Consider the following 7176-nt stretch of genomic DNA (forward strand, 5'->3'; position numbering starts at 1 on the left):
GCGTGGAGAATCAGTGCCAACGATAAGACATTGTAAAAAATCTTTTTAAACACAGGAATACGTTTTCATGACAGTCTACTGTACATTATATCTGTCTTCTTAACATTGCAGTTGCAACAGTGATGCACAGACATTGCCCTCCTTAAATGGGAATTACTTTCTACAAAGAAATTGTTCAAAACAGTGTTTTTCAAAGGTAATTTTTCAGTGTTTTAGGCACTCCAAACACAATTATACTCACCTACACTGTATTTGCATGGTGGTACATGTTGATGGATGGGATATCTCAAAACCTGGTTATATAACTGAAACTAGAGTGTCTACATAGTGCAATACCACAAGAGATAAGCAACTTTTTTCTGTCTGCAACTTGACTGACATGACCCTTTAAACTTAAACACTCTTTTCTGTTTAGCTACTGTTAAACTAAAGCATCAGCTGTGAGAAGGAGGTCCGGCAGTAGCTCGCATGGAGAACTGAAGTCACACTCTGAATGAAGTCAGATGGTCACATGTTTGTATTAGAGTACAGAGATTTTCCAACAGAGTGAATCAAAAGGATAGATGTGGAGTGACAGGCTTGGACAGTTTGCGCTAAAGAGATTTGGTTTTTCAGCCCTTCAGTGTTTTTTGTTGCAGTGGAGTGTTAGTGATAACACTGCAGTGGCAACAGGAGCCACTAAGAGTGTCAGAGTGTCAGAATTGGCTGTTGTGCAGCATAGCTTTTACTCTTTTCAGTACAGAAACTACAAACATGCTTTGCTGTCATGCCTGAAAACATTACTGTGTTACCACTAAACATTACTACTTAGGGTTCCATATGATAATTATGGTACAAATAGAATTTAGAGCAGCATATCTGGAGTCATCAATGTACATACAAATAATGAAAGTTTATGCTTTCAGATTGTGTGCAGTGCATATGCCAAAGTCCAATTTTGCATTCAGGTAAAACACCAGTCCTTCCCATTCACCTCTGTTGAGAACAGATGTGTGGTCAGGTGATCTCCTTCAGGGTAACAAAATAAACACATAACATATTCACTTTGGTTATGTTTAGGCAACAAACCTCAGGAAAAGCACACAATATGTATGCAATGTAAATTACACGACATCCGTTACTTTTCAGACTGTCAGACAGACAAAGCTGACTTTTGGTTTGCCTTTCCCACTTTTTATACTACTTCATCTAACATTCATTCACATGCATAGTGTTTGGACATCTCTGTTTTCCACACAGCTGAGTGGGAAGGCCTGGTGTACCACCTACATGCAAAACTGGACTTTGGTGTATGCATTGCATACAATTTAAAAGTCTAAAGTTGTGTTTAATTGTATGGAGATTTAAGTGACTTGGCAGTTTGATCAGAGTTAGTTTAAAGTGATCTTGGTTAACATAATTCACAATCGTATATCTTTGGTCAGAGCTTTACTACTCAGAGCTTTGCTACTTGGTACCAGCGAACCTTCTCTTGGCAGATCAAAGTTGGAAAACACACTCCCATTAGTCAGATGATTTTGCTCTAATACAAGCTGAAGGGTCACTGTGACTGAGGACAATGATCCAGTGCGACTTTATTCTCTTACTGAATACTGATGATATATTCTTTGCCAAAATGAAAGCGTTATGTGACATGTTGATCTGCACAACACATTATAGAACCTGCTCAAGCGTCACGACTTTGTAAGTGTGATGCTTTTCAGCTGTGATCTGCTGTCACACAGCAGAAGTCTGACTGATGAGACTTTATCTGTGATGCCTCTCTCAGAGTGGAGTTACATTCACTGCCTTGTCAGTAAGTGATTAATGGATTCAAAAGGACATGATGGCTGGGATATCAAACTGTGTACTGTACAGAGAATATAGATTTTCTGCTGAGCCTGACTGTGTCTGTTTGTGTTGATAAAGACTAAAACATAATCTTCCTCTTATTATATGGATATTTCACTTCCTTGAAGAAGGCTATGGTTGATTGCTTTGGGTTTTTTTTTCATTCACTCAAATAATCTGGTCCACAATTGTCCTTGATGCTGTCCAGCTTTGAGCGCCCAATGGAAAAGTAAATAAAAAAAAAAAAAAGATGCACACACAAATGTTAAGTTTGTTAGAAAACAAAACTTAAACCCCAACAAGCCTAAATACACTTTTCAGGCAGTTTTTATTTAGCATAGGGAACAACACGATTCCCTTCAACTGTGGCAATCGATGAAGTTTGGCATTTAACTGTAAACTTTAAAAGACGCCCATAATCTGGCTCCATTTTTTTAATGGCCACATCAACTACTTTGGAGGATAATCATTTTATCTGATAAATGAGGATTTCAAACACTCTTATCAGCCGTGCACTTGCAGTTGTTTTTTTAATCCTTCCATTCTGTCTTGTTGTTTTTAATTGATTCTGCTGCACAGAGGCTTTCTTCCATAGATAATGCACTTGTGAGAACAGGTCATGATCCCTAAATGAGGGAATTTCACTCAAGTGTATTTGCCATGGCGTATCTGCCGTCCTTCAGAGGCATTTCCAAACTGCTGGAAAGTACAGATTGACTTTGTTTTTCTCCATTTCCGCAGCTCCCTCTCTCACCATGGCATTCAAAGATGCCATGCTCCACAAGAAATGGCCTCAGCTAAGAACTGGTGGTGCTGATGCTGTTTGGAAATGCTTCCACATATGTCCTACCTTAAGGCTTGAACCAAATCTCTGTGTATTAGGATCAAAAACAGTGTCTACCTCTTTCCCTATGTCTTTACATAATTTTGCAATGTGAGCTCAGCCAGGCATGGAAAGTAGACCACTCTGATTATACAATAATGTCGCAACAGAAGACATAAAAATATATAAATAAATAAAAACAAGAAGTGTTCCAGCATCTGTGCTGTGTTGGACTGTGATAACGGCTCATCCAATAAGACCTTCACTCACCTCTCCCATCGTCTCACGAATCCACCAACGGTTCCACTCTCAGGCCGAGGAGGAAAGCTGTTTATTCCACACACTGCCTAAGTAGAGGTCTTGGGGTTGGAGCGGCTGTGTAGTGCATGGTGAAGACAAACACAGGCCTATTTAGTCTGGTGGGGAAAACCATGGTAAACAGTGTAGAATGGAAGCAGCTGGGGATTTTTGTTTTCTTGTTTTTTCTTTTATTATTTAAATGCTCCTGTTTCTTCACCATCACACATGGTTGGGAAATATAACAGCCTTTCTGTGACGAACAAGTAAGAACAGATCAGGCTCTTTTCAGTCTGAAGATGGAGAATATTGCAGTCAAAGCACTTTTTTGTTTCTTTTTTTCAGTATTCTTTCCAAATTACTATCCATACATACTGTCTTGTGTTCACCACAATGTATGATGACAGAATTGCAGTTTGATCTTGAGTCTTACCACGTGTAAACTTTGTTTGACTCGACTTTGCGGACTCTATTTTTAATGCCTTTATGTAAATGGCTACAGTTAGTATGATGATGACAAGCATGATGATTCGACATGTTAAGAATTTTTTTTTTCTCTTTTCATAGGATTTGAACATTTATGTGTTTTTGTAACTTCTATGCTCTCTATATTGTTCAAATTGGAAAATCTGTTCTCAGATTGTATTCTGATTCAGATTAGTTTTCTTATATGTAAAATTAAATATCTTTGAGTGTAAAGTTGAAGTGTTTGTATGTATATGGTTTTGGTATCCTGTGCTCAGTACACTGAGTAGAGCAAAAATGTGTTTGTTTTGAATAAGAAACAAATAAATTCTGCTAACTGCATTTGTGTTTATGATGTTATAAGCTTTTTTACTGTCAAACGCCATTTGGGTTTTAGATGATTTTTTTTGTTTAACTATTTGTGAACTGTAATTTGTATGACATTTGAATAAGTAATATTTGTAATCAGATTATTGTGACCCTATTGCATGAAATCCATTCTTCTTGAGCATTTAGATTATGTGCATGCTTGGAGATGTGATTACGAAGTGGGTATGTCCTCTGGAATGGTGTGGGGAGACCCCTGTGCACCCCTGAGAATCCCACTTGGTATGATGACATGAATGCTGTCCCATCCTTTCCTCAGACACCTGTCTAGAGGTCAGAGGTCATCCTGTTTGGGGAAATCCCCACAGTAACCTGACCAGGCTAAGGGATAGTGGCAACCAAACGCGTAATGGTGGACCTAATACTTCCACTAATCAGATTTTAATTGAATTCCAGTGAACATGTAAAAACCTTCTTCAGTTATGTTAGTCCATTTTCCTAACAGATGTCCCTGTGATCCCTGTAAAGTGATCTGTGGTGGTGACGTCATCTGCTTGGAAACACATACATAAATTGGCTAATCTAGATGGGAGAAAGTAGAACCATGTGCTTGTCCTCAGGATGGATGCCATGTGGACTGAGGGGTGGGGGTGGGGTACATAGAAATTAGAGTTGAGGAGCCCCCTCTCTTTCCCAGGGCATCAAATACCTTTGTTGTCACCTAAGAGGAGTTTGACTTTCACGTGCAACGAAACACAAGTCACCAATCTGTTACTTTACCTGTTACTTTACCTCAGTAGTTTTGGTCCCTGAATTTAATAAAGTGCCAGGAAGGCTTTCTGAGTTGCCCACAGATGCTGAAAGGTAGGTAAAGATGCCAGAGGTGAAATCACCGAAAAGGAGCTACAAGCTATTCGCGCAACCATAGACCCCGATGCTTCTAATTTTAAGAGGCACGCGCAGAGTCTGCACACCAGCCACAATTACATAAAGGCTTGTGGGTGAGCATGTGAGCATCTCAAGAACCATACAGAAGCCCTTGATGGACTTAACCTCAGAGCCACTGCATTAAATCCACATTCTTGGAAAATAAATAGGATAAGAGCTTCGGTTTTCCTCTTTGCTTTGCTTCTATATTCTAATGTACTTTCTTCAGTTTTTCCACTTTTATCTCTTATCCCATTTCACCTTGCATCCTCTGCTTTCCAGACAGTCTTGCATGTGCCCCCCTGTTGCTGTAGTATTTGTAGAACTCAGTCATAGCATTTGAAAGTTAGGCGTGGAACTGATGGTGATTTCTTGAGGGAATGGGAGAAGATCCTGTTGGATGGACTTTTATCGGAGCTCGACACAGTGTTGACACAGGACGGATTTTTTTCAGGCACTGCATAATCAAAGTGGTTCACTTTCCATGTTTGACTGTGATCAAAGTGCCATATTATGTAAAGACATAGGGAAAGAACCAGACACTGTTTCTGATCCAAATACATAGAGATTTGGCTCAGGCTTTGACATAGGACACATGTTTTCTTATTTCTTGTCCTGTCTGCACTTTTCTGCAGGAGGCATCCTCAGTAGCTGCAGCGGATTCAGAGAATTTGCCATAATCACATGCATGCAGCCCAAGTGCAGTGAAAGATGAGTGACTTTTTAATACCATCAATTCAGTGACTTCTGTTTGTCATGTGTCACTGTCACAAACTGAGCAATTCTAGCGTCCCAGTTTGCACAAACCGTAGCAGTTTCAGGGATTAAGGTGATCTGTCTACCGGCTTCTACCCACCTCACACTAACCAGCAACCTCAAACCAAAGGGGGGAATCCACCCACATGCCTTCAGCTCTCTGATTAACCACCACAAGCAGCAGAAAGTTTTGTGTCTGCAGCCCACTTGCCTGTTACTGAGAGCTAAATCAAAGGCCCGCTCTGTTATTAGAGCCAGTGTGCTTTTGAGGAAAACAAAATCTGACTGTGAGCTTAAAAAGGAGTTGTCTCATTTGATCATTTATTACACATTTTAAGTGGTTTGGAAATAACTGAGGCCAGCGTGGTCTACATCCCTAATTGGTGCTCTTTTTCTCCCATTAGTACATCCAGACTTGTGATCCCATTAAAACAGGCAAGGGAAGAAAAAAATCTTTTCCCCAAACAAAGCGTTTGTCATCAGATTGCAGTTGCTGTGTTCGCAGGCATGGTTCAGATTTGCTTCTACTCACAGCTGTCACTGAGCCTGTTGGACGTCCTGGACCCCAAACACACAAACCAGAAGAGATTAGTGTGCCATGTCAACCCACTGCTTCCGCAGATGGCAGGGATGCTTTTAGCCTACTCCCTGTAGACAGCTACTCATTGATCTTTCATACTAAACTCCCCACAGCAGGACTCTTGATACTGTTTTATTTATCATTCTGGCATTTACTATTAAGGCCAATAAAGTTTGACATGTGTGGATTTTAACTGTAGGGGGCACTGTGGTTTCTGTGCAACATGCTGAGGGTGAGGGGGGTGGATTTATATCCTGGCAGTCAGAACTGTCACCCTCAGTAATACCTCCCCAGTCACTCTTTCATTCAGCTTGCCCCCAGCCCCTATTCCCTGGGTCCAAATCCAACCCATAATTCACTAGTGTTGTCTCTCACCTTGACATACACCTAGTAAACGTGTAAAACATTCTGGTGGGATTTGCTCCTATTTTAATAACAGAGCATTTCAGGCCGTGTGGGAGGGGAAAAAAGAAGATATCAGTTACTAGTTTTTAAGGATCCTGGCACAGGCTCCAGGAACCCCTAAGCTTCAGTCCAGAGACTACATCCAAAACCAACACAAGGGACAAGCAGGCAATTTTGGAAATGCGGTTTTCAGTTTCTGCACATATTTTCCAGGGGTTCTGCAGTCAGGCTGACCATGATGAAATTTGGTTCTGGCCCCAGTCCAGGACATTACCTGTATGAGTGTCAGGTGATAGCCTCCCTAATTACCCTGGAAGGCAAACAGAGAATCTTTCTCGTGGAGATTTCACAGAGCCCTCTGCACCAGTAAATGTGTTGCTCCTGTGGTAAAATGTGATCTTTCAACTAATGAAGGACACGCTTCGTTTCCTTAACTGAATCACCCTCTAGTTTCATCCTCTAGGGGGAGCTTAACCCATTTTTTCTTCTTTTTACTGCAGTGGGCACTGGCAAGAGTTTAGGTGAACCTTTGTGAGTGGGTATTGATTTATAGCTTGGGCCTGAGGTGTGCATCTCTCCAGGGGTATTCAGTTTGCCTGGACACAAGCGTGTGTGAACAGTGGCTCTCAGACATCACTGACACTCTGTCCAACCACTGGACCAAGAACCACTGATTGGAGTCTGCGGTCTGTGGTGTATGAGTCTCATACACACACCACAGCAGACCAAAGCCCTCAATCACTGGGTCTTGGTACAGTCCATGCCC

This window comes from Scatophagus argus, chromosome 1, assembly GCF_020382885.2.
Source record: "Scatophagus argus isolate fScaArg1 chromosome 1, fScaArg1.pri, whole genome shotgun sequence".
Lineage (NCBI taxonomy): Eukaryota > Metazoa > Chordata > Actinopteri > Scatophagidae > Scatophagus > Scatophagus argus.